The sequence below is a fragment of the Aquarana catesbeiana genome, linkage group LG06 (genome assembly GCF_042186555.1).
Source record: "Aquarana catesbeiana isolate 2022-GZ linkage group LG06, ASM4218655v1, whole genome shotgun sequence".
Lineage (NCBI taxonomy): Eukaryota > Metazoa > Chordata > Amphibia > Anura > Ranidae > Aquarana > Aquarana catesbeiana.
In genome coordinates, this window is record NC_133329.1 from 359278590 (window position 1) to 359291297 (window position 12708).

The 12708-nt window shown below is 40.2% G+C and overlaps 1 protein-coding gene across 7 annotated transcripts in view; it reads right to left on the minus strand.

The window, feature by feature from the left end:
- PKP4 (plakophilin 4) overlaps positions 1–12708 on the minus strand; it is a 471675-nt gene that overhangs the window by 313737 nt on the left and 145230 nt on the right. The window lies entirely within an intron of this gene.

Below are 12708 nucleotides of genomic sequence, written 5' to 3' on the forward strand. Positions count from 1 at the left end.
TGAAAGTCTTCCTGCTACTTACTCACAAGTAAAGCAATCGGCCGAATCAAAAGAAAAAGAGGCAATTAACTCGTAAAAAAATTATGCGTCCAAGAAAACATGCTGTTAATATCTGGATTATACCAAAGCTAGGACAGGCGTATTTCTGTATGAACACTGATAACATATGATGTATTGGATGACAGCTTCACTGAGTGGTCAGTGACATGTAGGGGCATGTGGCCAGCTGATACAGCTAACTTCCTGTTAAGGCCTCATTCTACACTGCTGCCGGTAAATGGTAGGAGCAGTTGGGCATTTTTTTTAGCTGCCCCTGAACTCTATGTTATCTTATCAGTACATGTACACAGGGTCGTTTATAGTTGTTTATAGGGAAGAGTTTAGAAGCATTTTTTGCAACTCAAAAAAAAGGGTTCAGGACGGATGTTCAGAGGCATTTGAAACGCCAAATGCCTGTAACAGCTTGTAAACGAGTGTAAACGCGGTAACTCGCGTTTTTCATTTTTTGGCTATTTGGGAAAAAAAAGTGTGTGTGTGTGTATATATATATATATATATATATATATATATATATATATATATATACATACATACATACATACACACAGCCTTGCAAAAGTATTCACCCCCTTGGCTTTTTACCTATTTTGTTACATTATAGCCTTTTAATCTGAATTATATGTGATAGATCAGAACACAATAGTCTAAATTGGTGAAGTAAAATTAGAATATTATATACATAAAACAAATTTTTCAGAAATAAAAAACCTATTATAATTGGCATATGCGTATGTATTCACCACCTTTGTTATGAAGTCCATAAAAAGCTCTGGTGCAACCAATTACTTTCAGAAGTCACATAATTAGTGAAATGATGTCCACCTGTGTGCAATCTAAGTCACATGATCTGTCATTACATATATATTACATATACACACATTTTTGAAAGGCCCCAGTGGCTGCAACACCTAAGCAAGAGGCACCACTAACCAAACACTACCATGAAGACCAAGGAACTCTCCAAACAAGTAAAGGGTCAATGTTGTTGAGAAGTACAAGTCAGGGTTAGGTTATAAAAAAAAAAATATCCAAATCTTTGATGATCCCTAGGAGCACCATCAAATCTATTATATTCAAATGAAAACACGGCACAACAGCAAACCTGCCAACAGCAAAAAAAAAAAAAAAGGCACGTTTTGAGTTTGCAAAAAGGCATGTGGGAGACAACCAAAATACATGGAGGAAGGTGCTCTGGTCTGATGAGACTAAAAATGAACTTTTTGGCCAAAGAAAACGCTATGTCTGGTGCAAACCCAACATATAACATCACCCAAAGAACATCATGCCCACAGTGAAACATGGTGGTGGCAGCATCATGCTGAGGGGATTTTTTTTAGCAGTCGGGACTGGGAAACTAGTCAAAGTTGAGGGAAAGATGGATGGTGCCAAATACAGGGATATTCTTGAGCAAAACCTTTACCACTGTGTGTGATTTGAGGCTAGGATGGAGGTTCACCTTCCAGCAGGACAATGACCCCAAACACACTGCTAAAGCAACACTTGAGTGGTTTAAGGGGAAACATGTAAATGCGTTGGAAAGGCCTAGTCAAAGCCCAGACCTCAATCCAATAGAAAATCTGTGGGTAGACTTAAAGATTGCTGTTCACAAGTGTAATTTGTGGGGGGGGGGACGTTGATTTTGTTTGGGTAGAGCATCGCACGATCCCGCAAAAAATGGCCTAGTCATTGACCAGCCAAATCTTCCAGGGCTGAAGTGGTTAAAGGACGGGGAATCCTCTACTGGAATCATGGTTGCTTTATTCAACCTGGAAACAGGAGGGTCCACCACTGGTGGACTCCATGGCAGCATCAGATGAGAGACTGAGCAGGAGAAGGCGGAGGACGCTTCCTGACTGGCCTTTGCCCGCACGCCACTTCCACCCAGGATACCAGGGACTCTGACCGCTGTCAGTGCATTAGCAGGGAGCAGGGGTTCTGAGGGACCAGGCGCCCCCAAGAGGGGATCAGTGGGGGAGATGTGACCCTGAGGCTTCATGGATTAAAGGGAGACTCTGCAGCACAAAAAGGTGTTTTGGCACTGCTATGGACACCCCCCCTACTAAAGGTGCTTGCTGGTATACAGACGGGACCCCCAAGGATCCAACACCACCACCAGACTGAAGAAAGCCGGATTGGAACACTCAGCATGCCATGAGTCTCTCCTTAGTATGTATAACGGGAGGAAGAGGAGGGGCCCGGAAGCTCTGTAGATCATGACCCACTCTGAAGGTCTAGGCACAGCTGTTTGTCTCCAGCACCATGCCAGACTAAGGCAAAATGGCCACCAGCTGTGACATCACGGATGGTAGCCAGCAGGTGACCTAGCCAGACTAAGGGAAAATGGCCGCTGAATGCTGCCAAATCGTTTCCAAAGTCCACAAAAGCCTCCGCTGCCCCCTCTTTATTGGGACCCCCTCATCAGGTACTATACCCACACTGGCAATTGAGCCCCACAATGGTCATGAGGAGGCGCTGTGTTCATCGAACTAGAGAAATACTGATTTTAACTTTTAAGCAACAAATGTCAGAAAAAGGCTTAGTCTAAGTGGTTAAACCGACCTAATTTACAGACCAAAGTTCATCCCTTTGATTTAAAAGAACCAAATTATACAATGTTTCTCTTAACCTCTCAGTGGCTGAGCAATGTTGTGATAAAAAAAAAAAAAAAATGCAGACTGCCAAGTTTGACAGCTGTGAGCAGAGAACGGCTCTGCACTGAATCGTGGAAATGCCGGATTAAGATCGAGAGGGGGGGTTGAATTGAGATCGCAATTAATTAATCGTGCTTCTCTAACGTGTATATGAAGCCTAGTCCACACAATCAGAAAATCACAATCTTGAAAAACACAATTTTCTAAGTGAATGTACGATAATCTGATTGTTGGTACACAGCTTTCGAGAGCCTACCAAGAAAGTTCATGCGAAATTGTCAAATGAGACAAGCACAATTTTTTTTTTCTTTTACGATACCAGAACGAATGATGGTTTGATTACTACAGCATTCGTCTAAAAAAAAAAAAAAATACAAAAGCGTGACCAAGACCGATCATGCTCAGAAACGAAAGAATACATTACAATACTTCGTAAACTTATAATTATACTTCACTTTCAAATTTGTATCCTGTTTTATGAGAATTTTCGTAACCTCTTCATTTGCTATAGGAGACTAGCATGCAAAAAAAAAAAAACAAAAAACAAAAAACAAAAAACAAAAAACAAAAAACAAAAAACAATCATTTGTCCGATATTCTCATAATGTTTACGAGGCATAAATCTAATTGTAATGGCTGATGAACATACATAATTATGCTTCAAAATTAGCTGGATTTTTCTGCCAGTTCCTGGCAGAATGATCCGGTGTACACAAGATTATTGTAATATATCCATGTACATGAAGCATTACATTGTGGTTATACTTCTACCTTATACTGTTCCACGCTCCAATTTCAAGCCAGGTCAATGAAACAAACAGCTAAGGCTTCATGTACAAGGGACGTTTTTATAACCTCCCCTGAACGATTTAACTTGACAGATAGTAACCGACGTTTAAACTGTCCGTTTTGGGTTTAGAAGCATTTAAAGTAATTTAAAGTAATTTATATATATATATATATAATATATATATATATATATATATATATATATATATATATGCTGTAAACTAAACGCGAGTTACCGCTTGAAATGCCTGTAAAGTCAGCTTCTGAACGCATTTTTTTGCGTTTCAAAAAATGCCCCTAAACGGCTGTAAACGACCCTGTGTACATGGGCAGATAGATAAGATAACAGAGGAGAGTTCAGAGCAGGTGAAAAAAACCCGGAAGATGAAAAAAAAAAAAAAAAAAAAAAAAAAAAAAAAAAACGGCAGATGAAAGAAAACTGCTCCTATACGTCCGTTTAGCAGCAGCAGTGTACATGAGGTCTAAGAGATTGTATCGGAAGAGATTGCATCGAAATGCAGAAACTACAAAATAAATACAAGAAAAGGAAATACAGAGCAGCAAAATTAAAATCAAAATTGCATATAGAAATTTGTAAACCCTTTTAGCAGCTATCTATCTGGGTGGCTGTCACTTCTACACTGTATCAATAGCGGTCATTGTAGGCCACTTTCCTAATATTTATTACAAACCTGCATATTTATTCATCTACATAATATGGAAGGTAGAGCAAATTGTAGTTTACAGAAGATAGCTGGAAACGAAGATGACCTTTGGTGCAGCTCACAGGAAGCAGAAAGGACTCTGCATTTCTGGCAGCATCAACAGGTAATTGAAGTACTTATTCAAAATGTTCTTAGCATGAAAGAGAAAAAAAAAAAACAAATACAGCCACTACATCCAAGGACTGTAAGCTGCAATATATTACATTTTTGTTCTTGGGTTTAGTTATTAAGGGCAAAGAAACAGGTTTGCTTTAACCCATCACCAACTGCATACACGCACGTTACCTTTGTTGGACACAGGAGCTAAAAGAAACATCAAGCACTTCTAAAAAAATGGAGGAGCATGTGACAGCGCTGGGCCAATCAGCACAATCACATAGGGAGTACAAAGCCATAAAAACGACTGGTGGCTTTTCCCTTGGTGGCTCAATGGAACAGCAAAGGAGCAATGAGAAGGTGAATACATTGTGGATTTCTTTTCAAGGCAGTAAGTTGTTTTTCTGTAACTTCATTGGAGTTGCGTAATGTGCAAACGGTTGAAGCTAAAAGCATTTTACTTTTTTCTTTAGGGTTCCAATGGGGTCTTTTCAACTTGTAAAGAATTACAAAACAAACATCAAACCGTGAATGCCACAAACTGGCAGCAACCATACTGTACACCTGAGTGCTATGTAAAAATAGGCTGCTTATGAAACGAACTCAGATACAATATAAACCATTCATGTGTGCCGGATCCAACAAGGAGAGTTAATGAGTATGTGTCTGCTCTCCCCTCCAGCGAGGCTGACTGCAAGAAGGACAAGCCTGCAGAGGTCTAAACACAACCACAAAACAGTGCATGCCTCCAGCCTTCTGTCCTCCACTCCACTGCAATTAAACAAGTTATTCACCTGATTAATTGGACTAATCACAAGATATTATTTTTAATACATAGAAAAAATAACACCGCATTTGCCTTATTCAGTACTCCCTTGTGACTCCTATTTTCATCACCAACTGGCGAGAACGCTTAGCTGAGTTGCCCCATAGTGAGTATAAACTCGTAGGTGGAAAGGAATTTTGTCATTAAGAACAAAACACCTGTCCTTGCCAGGGGGTTCAAAGACTAAGTCAGAATAAAGAATAAGTAAAGAATAAGTCCATCATTGCCAAGTGTTTACTTGGACGTTCGTTTTTCCAGCTTTATGCAACTACCTTTCTTTTTACATTTTCACAATTCTATGCTTTCCTGTTTCTGCCTCACCTACCTTTCCAAATTTTTCTGAATGTTGCAGGTGGTTGTTTATATATTGCAGAACAAAGGGACTGCTGTAAATCATCTCAAGCTGAGGGCCCAATTATATTTAAAGGCTAAGTTCACTTCTTATTTTTTTTACTAAATTCCAGCTCCCCTATGTACCAATATAGCATTCATGTACTTTTACATAAAATCTACAGACACGTACCTTAGGCGCCTTTCACACGGACGGCTATTCTGCCACAGTTAAAAGCATGTTTTTTTCCTGTGAAATTCAAGACTCCAGGCACTGCGATCAGCTGCATTTGCACAGTGCGATTAGCTGCGGTTGCATTTAGCTGCAGTTTGCCATTTCCATGGCAACCCGACAGGGTACCGACTCGCACTGTTTGGTATGAATCTTGAGGGGGAACGCCAAGCCAAATTTTAAATGAAAAAACGGCATGGGTTCCCCCCCAGGGGCATACCAGGCCCTTCGGTCTGGTATGGATGTTAAGGGGAACCCCCTACGCCGAAAAGATGGTGTGGGGTCCCCTCCAAAATCCATACCAGATCCTTATCCGAGCACGCAGCCCGGTCGGTCAGGAAGGGGGTGTGGACGAACGAGCCCCCCCCCCTCCTGAACCGTACCAGGCCGCATGCCCTCAACATGGGGGGGTGGGTGCTTTGGGGGAGGGGGCGCCCTGCGGTTCACATCTCTGCATAGTGGGAACTCTCATTCCCACATGTTTTTTTTTTTTCTTAGCGAAGTGGGGGAGGTGTTTTGGAGCATTTTCACTCATCACACATAGGGCTACCCTACACGCAGCAATCGCCCCAAAGATGCTTCAGATTTTTTTTTTTTTTTTTGTGGAGCTTGGTGCATTTTTTACTGCGATTTTTTGGTGCAGTGCATTTCTGAAATGCAAGGAAACACACAGATGTGAATGGAGCCTCGTTCTTGTGTTATTGCACCAATTTCACTTTCAGGCCCCATTCACATGTAGCATTGTGGGGGTGCACATTTTGTGTCTCGTTTTTCCTGTGACATTTTTTCCCTCAGTTTAGGCCGATACGTATTCTTCATATTTTTGGTAAAAAAAAATTGCAATAGGCGTTTGATTGGTTTGCACAAAAAGTTATAGCGTCTACAAAATAGAGGATAGTTTTATGGCATTTGTATTAATAATTTTTTTTTTTACTAGTAATGGCGGCGATCAGCGATTTTTATTGTGACTGCGAAATTATGATGGACACATCGGACAATTTTAAAACATTTATGGGACCATTCACATTTATACAGCGATCAGTGCGATTAAAAATGCATTAATTACTGTGTAAATGTGACTGGCAGTGAAGGGGTTAACACTAGGTGGCGCTGTAGGGGTTAAGTGTGTCCTAGGGAGTGATTCTAACTGGGGGGGGGGGGGGGGCTACGTGTGACACATCACTGATCACCGCTCTCGATTACAGGGAGCTGTGATCAGTGACAGTGTCACTAAGCAGAACGGGGAAATGCTTGTTTACATCAGCATTTCCCCGTTCTTCCTCTCCGTGATCCTACTCACGGAGCTCGTTGCAGGTGCGCGCACCGCGATGGCACGGCGGCAAATTCAAAGGGACGTACAGGTACGCCCATTTGCGCAGCGCTGCCATTCTGTCGATGTACATAAACAGGCGGCGGTCGGGAACCGGTTAAATGGTCTGTGCTATATGCAGCTTATGGGACATGTTGGCGTTTTATGGGTTGCGTGTTTTTTATTTTCCGTAATATGTAAAAAGGATTGACTAGGAAAGGAACACCTCAGAATCATGAATTATAGCAGCAACCCAGGGGGTAAAAAAAAGGAATCTTAAGACAAGTGTATTTTAAGACATAAGCCCATTGGAGCTAAACTACACTAACCTCCCTCCCCAGATGTTTACCAGAGAGCTGCTTTCAACTCTGAGCCTCAACAGATCTTTAATCAGCTTACCTTATGGCAGCACCTCTCTGTGCACACTGCACTCTACATGGCACTTATTTTTATATCCTAAGCAGACATGAAGCCCACTCCTACCACTACCTGGATTTCTGCCTTTAGCTCTTTTGTCTTGGGGATGATGTTTTGTGCACTTGGTCCCTCTCCTGCGGGCTCCTTACACAGCTCCCGGTACAGACAATTTGGACAGTAGGGCTGCAACTAACGATTATTTTCATAATCGATTAGTTGGCAGATTATTGTTTCGATTAATCGGTTAATAACCTTAAAAAAAAAAAAAAGGGTGGTGTATAATTTAGTTAATATGTAAAGTTTTAAAAAAAGGCAATTTATTCTTAAATATCTCTATGCAGTGGTAAATAAAAATAACCAACTATATGGTTAGGGAGCAAAATATCTAATCCACTCTGAGAATAACAGACAGAAGAGATATACTGTATATACTATTAGAGAGATAAGAACGTTCATTCGATTTTCTAATCGCTGGTGCGGTCAAATCGACGTTCATTTTCAACCACAGTGATAGGAAAAATAGAAAATGGAAAACTTCTTGGTGAAAGGAATTATCAGACAGTGTATGTGGTTTTCGTTCAGAAATTACAATTGTTTTAAAAACAGAATGTTAAAAACAAGTGAAAATTTCAAACATTCTTTCATTCATCGAATGTACAAAGATTTTTCATTTGAATATTCTCATCTGAAAATTGATCCGTGTGACCAGCATAAGGCTCGGTACACACCTATGCAGTTTGCTTTTGTTCTGTTTCTGCAGTGCTTTTTGCTGTGCGTTTTGATTTTTGCGCATGCGATTTTGCTGCAATTTGCGTTTTTGCTTTTTTTTTGGCCATTTTGTTGTTGGGCAGATTAAAAAACACAAATTGCTGCAAAAATGCATTACATGCTTTTCTGCAGCTTCTCCATTGAAGTATATTGAAACAAAAAAGCACTGTTTTGCGTTTAAAAAAAAAGTCACTGACGCTTTCCAAATAGGCAGCGGCTGAAAAAGCATAGATGTGAACGTGTCCCATAGGAAACCATGTAAATAAACTGTAGTCCGTTTCTGCAAAAAGCACCAAAAAACACATAGAACCAGGTCTAAGACGTTTAGTAACATAATGGGGTTAAAAAAACTAACATTAGCCCTTTATAGTACAAAAAAAGCAAATAATCACTACTGTAAGGGCTTCATTTTTTTACTGTAGAACTGTGCGAGAAATGGTTACAGTAGCGATTTTCTTTTTGTGCTATAAAGGGCTCATTTTAGTTTGTTTAACCACATTATGTTACTGGCCGATTAATCGATTATGAAAATAGTAATCGATTAATTTCATAATCGATTAGTTGTCGATTAATTGTTTCAGCCCTATTGGACAGCCTCCGATTCCTCATCCCCCATTTTCCAGACTTATGATAGTGAAGTGGCCACGAGGGTCAGTTTATATGGCCATAGTTATGTGTGTAGCAAGACTGATTTAGAATTTCAGCTAAGAATCATATTTCTTGTATTTCATGTTGAAACTACTTGTGACAGGTTGTGGTTAAAGACGCTGGACTTACTCACTCCCCCCCCCATAGAGAAACCTGCTAAGTTGTTCCTCTTTCTGTGCAAGGAAAACAAAAGTTTTGCATAAGGTTTAAAAATACATGTTTTGCAGAACTTGTCTGGTTTAGGATGCGTAGGTTGATTTTAGGCTGATTTTTAAAAGGTTAGAATGTTTTGTATAACGGAAGTGTACCACCTGTTCTCTTGTGACGCAATATGCTGAAATTATATGTACACTGTATGAGCTGTATTTTGGACACTTGACATTTAGACACGAGTCGGGTCAAGCGTGTCCACTTTTTGGCCAAAAAGGTGGAATAAATCTCCCATACTTGAGTCCTGTGTCCAGCAACGTCATTTTACCGATATTCACCTGCTACTTCAATAGTTGCATGCATCTGCCCCTGAAGCGTGGTCCACGAAACGTGTCAGGCTTATAGGATGCATTCCCATGCCTACTGATAGGAACCTACTTAGACTTATTATCTACAACCAAATGATCATGTGTTTTTTACCATTGTTTATACTGCATAGTGCCATTCAGATGACATATATATATATATATATATATATATATATATATATATATATATATATATATATATATATATATATATATATATATATATATATATATATATATATATATATATATATATATATTATATATGCATCTGCAATAATTAATTTTACCCTATTAAAGCTCTTGTCAATTTTATATGCCGTCCCTTTGATATGTATATGTACTGTATTCATGAGGTCAATACCATGTATGTGTGTGTATACATATTAAACCTTTTCTACTATGTGCATCATTGTTATGTATTGTCAGACACAATATGCCAATTTAATATTCTTTCTAATTATCTCACCCCCACAAATCAATAGCCTTGTTCAAAGTCCCACCTTCCTTTTTCTTATACCTGAACCAGGGATGGAGGCACAGACTGTGTGCTTCATTTAAAGCCCCCCCCCCATTATTCTTTAATCAGCTCAAGACTAACTTCTCTTCACTGTTGACTGAATTCGCTTTATGAGACCCCACTGACTTGTGTAGGGCCTATCTCCCAAGACTGGAGACACTGAAAACACAAACCTATGCTAACCAGTGTGTGTTCTCTGCACAGGCATGATTTCAGAGACCATGGAAAAGGAAGCAAAGTAGTTTAAGAGGGCTAAAGGGGGGGTCAAGTTGATGTACTTTGTCAGTATACTTAAACTGGAAATTCAGACTTTTTTTTTTTAATTGGCGACATAGCATTTTCAGGTGTACATTAGCTACTGGATGGGTCTGTTGTTCTACTAGCATCATGCACGCATCGCATTGAAAGAAATGTATTAAATCAAATAATGAACCAGTCAAAAGCAAAAACCCACCAGTCAAGAGTAAGGGCTTGTTCACATCATAGAGCAGGGGTCTCCAAATGATGACCCTCCAGTTGTTCAGGAACTACAATTCCCATCATGCCTGGTCATGTCTGTGAATGTCAGAGTTTTACAATGCCTCATGGGATGTGTAGTTCCACAACAGCTGCAGGGCCGTAGTTTGGAGATCCCTGTTATAGAAGATAACAGGAGGGTCAAGTGAAGTCTTAGGGTTATATAGAGAGTCATGTTAAGTGTTAAGGTATAAGCTAAGGATTAGGTAAAGTGTTAAAGAGCGCAGGCTGGTGTAAATATTAGGGATAAAAAGGTTCATTCACATTTTGCACATGCTGTATTAAACAAGTCCATCCATCTTCTAGGAGGTCCCGAATGCACATCAACAGACAAAATAAACACACCGGACTCTACTTACCAAAGGTCAATTGTACAATGCATATGTGGAAGTATGGCCTTAGGCCCCCTTCACACCTGTCTTTTCTGGTGTGTTGCGTTGTCGCACATTAACCACTTACCGCTAAATCACATACATGTACGTGATTGACTGCAGGTGGCAATGCTCTAACAAGTAAAAGCAATCCTAAATTTCTTTTACAGACAGCAGAAGGAGGTCCCCCCTCTCCGCCGCCCTCCGGTGCTGCTCCAGGCTCTCCTGTCCTCGCAGGGGGCCCAGGCATCCGATCCAGCATAGGCGCCAGCTTACAATAGAGGTGTTTGGAGTATGGATCGTCACACATCACCTCTATGGTCTAGGACAGGGATCTCCAAACTACGGCCCTCCAGCTGTTGAGGAACTACACATCCCATGAGGCATTATATAACTTTGGCATTCATAGACATGGCTAGGCATGATGGTAATTGTAGTTCCTGAACAACTGGAGGGCCGTAGTTTGGAGATCCCTGGTCTAGGAGACCAGAAGCGACAAGCATTTTCGTCAATTCCGGTGAGGTAAACACTGCCATTTAATTTTTTCTGGAAAGCGTAAGCCTAATTTTTTTTTTTTTTTTTTAATCTCATGCTTTCAAAAGGTAGAGGAGATGTTCCCATAAAGGAGGACCGGTCATGCTTTAATTTCTATCACAAGGCATGTTTACATAAAATTAAATAAAATTAAAGGGACAGTGTAAAAGAAAAAAAAAAAAAAAATCTTTCTCCTTCTCTCCCATTATTTGAAACCATGTATGCATAATAATTTTGAATTGCTATAAGTGTTAATACAAACATTGTTATGCTCGCAGTGAAGGGTCTACCTTGATCAGTGAGTTTTAGGCATCTTGCACATCCTCATCTTGCCCTCCGGGCAGACACAGTCATGGATAGTAAAATGGTAGAGTTGTGCAATGACCAGAATGTAATGGTTTGGACCCACTGCATCTTGCTAACGAACGTGCATTGCAGTGCTCCACAAAGATTGGTAATGCACTACTTTATGTTGTGGTACACTGCATCTGCATTACAAATAATAGTACATATACCTTTCAGGTTGCCTTAGTGCAATGCACATTAACATATGATGCAACAAGCGTCAACACAACGCCAATGTGTGAACTCAGCCTAAACGCTTGGTCGGCTCCTCTACATGCCTTTTCTCCTGAACACGCTGGTGATTGTTTTTTTTTTTTTCTTCAGCCTGTAATCGCCCCTCTTTTAAAACACCTGTAAATGCCTATGTATGCATAGACACATAAGCTAACATAAGGTGCATTTACAGGCTGAAAAAAACGCCAAACACCTGTAAAAGCACCATTTTATCTGCCCCGTGTGCATGAAGTCTAGAAAAGTTATAAGCAGAAAAAAAGAGAAAAAGTGGATCACTGTATATGATAATGCTCAGATAGTCCAGTGAGAAGGCAGCTCACATAGCGGTTGCATGTTTAACTGGAGTTCTACTTAGTCAACCAGCACATTTGAGGGGGTCTGAATTCTACTGAACTGAGCAGTAAATGTTTCTTGTTCAGCTGCAATGTAATGCCCTTTCATGCTAGACTGCCCAGCAGTCTGCAACAGGAGAGCAATTAAACAGCGCAGAAAAAAAACATATATTGCCTGACCTTTTCTGGACAACCAGGCCGACTGAATGTAATGTTCTCATAACATTAAGAGAGAAAGAACCCCATATAATCCATGTTATTTACCAAGGTCTTCTTTCTGCACAGGTAAATGGGTCGCCATAACAGCATTGTGGTATTTGATACAGCTGCAGATATGGCTTGTATTCTAAACAATAATAACAGGAATACGTGATGACAGAGGCCTGAATATTAAACTCCAAAGTGCATTTGATGCAGCAATATTACCCCAGGGAAAGAGGGCATCCTATAATTGCGCAGCTTGATAGTTGTATTAAGAAGTAGCTTC